Below are 3103 nucleotides of genomic sequence, written 5' to 3' on the forward strand. Positions count from 1 at the left end.
CTTGGAAAGGGCCACAAGTTCTATGACACTATTGGTGGCTCTTGCCGGCTCTCCAGCTCCACCGTTCCAGCTAATCTAAGAAATGTTTGTAAAATTCATACCTATTAAGCATTTTTGGACAATCAAAGAAAAATATATATGTGATTCAACTGCTGGCTGTATTGCCAGCTCTTGGGGCTGCACCGGGCTCTCTGACCCACGCTGCAGGATAAAGCAGCAGACTGGACTATAAGGCAAAGCAAGGTTATGTCATATACAGGATTCGTGTGCAGCATGGAGGCCACAAATGTCCAGTCCTCAAGAGTGCAACCTACGGCAAGCCTATCCATCATGGTGTTAACCAGCTTAAGTTTGCTCGAAGCCTCTGGTCTGTTGCAGAGGGGCGAGCTGGACGCCTCTGTGGGGCTCATAGGGTCCTGAATTATTACTGGGTGGGCGAAGATTCCACATACAAGTTCTTAGAGGTTATCCTCATTGATCCATTCGATGAAGCTATCAGAAGAAACCCTGACACCCAGTGGATTACCAAACCAGTCCACAAGCACAAGGAGATGCGTGGGCTGACATCCACAGGCCATGAGAGCCAATGCCTTGGAAAGGGCCACAAGTTCTATGACACTATTGGTGGCTCTTGCCGGCTCTCCAGCTCCACCGTTCCAGCTAATCTAAGAAATGTTTGTAAAATTCATACCTATTAAGCATTTTTGGACAATCAAAGAAAAATATATATGTGATTCAATGTAATGTAAACAAGGTTATGATAATAAATAAGAAACAAAAATTTATTTGAGCAGTTACAGTAGCATCATTTACTTTTCATCCACATCATAATGAAAAAAGTAACATCATAGATTTGAATTAGATAGAGAATTGCAAAATATCACATTGGAAGTGACAAAGAAAGTATAGTGTCTGTGGCAGGTGGATAGAAGAAGTGACTGCCCCTCTCTCAGTCTGCTTGCTGCAATGTGCCTCTGCAGTTGTACCACCAGTAGTGAATTCTCTCTCTCTCCCTCCCTAGATCTTGGCTGGTGGTATAGTGTGCATGCCTAATAGAAAGTAGTAGAAGGGATATTGTGCCGGGGAGTCTAGAGACTTTGCATGCCTCTACTTTCTCCCCTGGAGTGTCATGGTCTCTCCATGTGAGTAATTGTTGCCTAGAAAATACAGCATCAATTGGAGGACAGTTCAGTAGTCTCAGTAAAGAGTCTTGCAACTTCTCAAGTTGTGGTTGCAGCCATATTCAAGGGCAAGAAACAAAAACTCTTAAAGGCAATCCAGTGAACAAACCCAGCAGTGATCTGCTGATTGCTTCTCCAGTCAGCCTAAACACCCCTTATTTCACGTATCTATGTTGGGAGCCACTGATCCTGAGGTGATTTGTTGTTTGGCGATAGCCAAGTCTACAAATGTGACAGAGGCACGTGTAAAGGGTATCAAGCACAGGCTTAGGGTACGTAACAGGAATAGGGAAGCATGCAGGGAAGAGACTTCGTAAGAAGTAACACCGTGAACATGGACACAGAAATGAAAATGAGAAATCAAAAACATTACAGTTTGGATTGTGGATATCCTTGATGGGAAATGTGAAAGATGGTAAAGAATAGAATAACCAAATGCAGAAACCCTTTCTTTAAGCAATAGTAAAAATCACATTTTGCTTTGATCTTGAAGCTGTTCTTCCGAGGAGAACAATATAATTTTCTGTTTGGATTCTCTAAACCAGAATCTTCCACATATTTGGCTACTTTAACTTATTTGGTATGTCATCTATTAGTTCCATTTCACTGAGACTTACTGCTTCTTGCTGGCCTTATTTATCATAATGGGAACAAGATATAGTTACATGTTTCAGTACTCATCGTGGTTTGTCATCTTAATGATGGATATATAATCTCAGAAGGGTTTATCAGATAACTCCATCTTGGTTATCAATGCCTATAGAGATACTGTTCTCTCGCTTTGGAGAGAATCCATTGGATTTAAACTTTGAACATTGAATTTTAACATTTTGTTTTCCAACCTCTATTTATCAGGGTTTCTAAACTTGTATGTGTATCTCTTCAGTTTTTCCCAATATAGTCTGTTTTTCTTACTTTTAAAAAATCATCTTACTTCTTTTTGAGAACCGTATTAATATACATGCTTTTACTTTGTTGTCATATGGAGTTTTGAATTGCAGAAAGGAATAAGTATACTCTCTTCGTTTTACTCTTAAATATTAAGCTTTTCGTCTTCTTTTTATCTACCATCGTTTCCTCCTTTCATTTCTTTCTTTTCCTCCTTCCTTCTTCTTTTTTTTCTTTCTCTATGATAGTTTGGTAAGGGCTAGCCTCTCTTTCTAGAAATCTGATCACATATTCTCTTCAGGAGAGACGTTACCTTGGAGAATGTTTATTTGCAATGGGAATTTAGAAAAAAAGAAGAAGTTAAAATATGAATTTTGCAACCCTATATCAAGAATAGGCTAGGTATAAATAAAATAGTATATACATTCTAGTGAAGAGGATAGTGTATACAATTAGAATCCAGAATTTCTCTTTATTTATTGTGATAATCTGAATGCTAACCTTCAACATTCCTTTTACTTCTTTGAGATCAACGGCATTCTTTTGATTAAGTCTAGAAAAGCTTGTTTCACTTGCTTGTTCCTAAGGGTATAAATAAATGGATTTAACATTGGTGCAACTGAAGTAGTAAGCATCGACACACCTTTATTAATTGCTACCTCATCCTTTGCTGAAGGTTTGATATAAATGAAAATACAACCACCGTATGTCATGGAAACAACAATCATGTGGGAAGAGCAGGTAGAAAAGGCCTTCATTCTTTGCTGGACAGAAGGAAACTTCATGATGGTCTTAATGATATATATGTAGGACAAAGCTATGCACAGAAGTGTCAAGACGAGGGTCAGCACAGCATGGCCTATAGCCATCTGTTCTATGAAGAGTGTGTCTGAGCAAGAGATCTTTAGTATAGGAGAAACATCACAGAGAAAATGATCCATGATGTTACAGTCACAGAATTCCAACTTTAATCCCAGGCTAAGGGGAGAGAGTATGACCAACAACCCTGCTATCCAACAGCCAATAACATGCCA

The 3103-nt window shown here is 39.1% G+C and overlaps 1 pseudogene; it reads right to left on the reverse strand.

The window, feature by feature from the left end:
* Window positions 1–2584: 2584 nt before the first annotated feature.
* LOC102475280 (olfactory receptor 6C2-like) overlaps window positions 2585–3103 on the reverse strand; it is a 944-nt pseudogene continuing 425 nt past the window's right edge.

Source organism: Tupaia chinensis, unplaced genomic scaffold, assembly GCF_000334495.1.
Source record: "Tupaia chinensis unplaced genomic scaffold, TupChi_1.0 Scaffold000518_1, whole genome shotgun sequence".
Taxonomy (NCBI): Eukaryota; Metazoa; Chordata; class Mammalia; order Scandentia; family Tupaiidae; genus Tupaia; species Tupaia belangeri.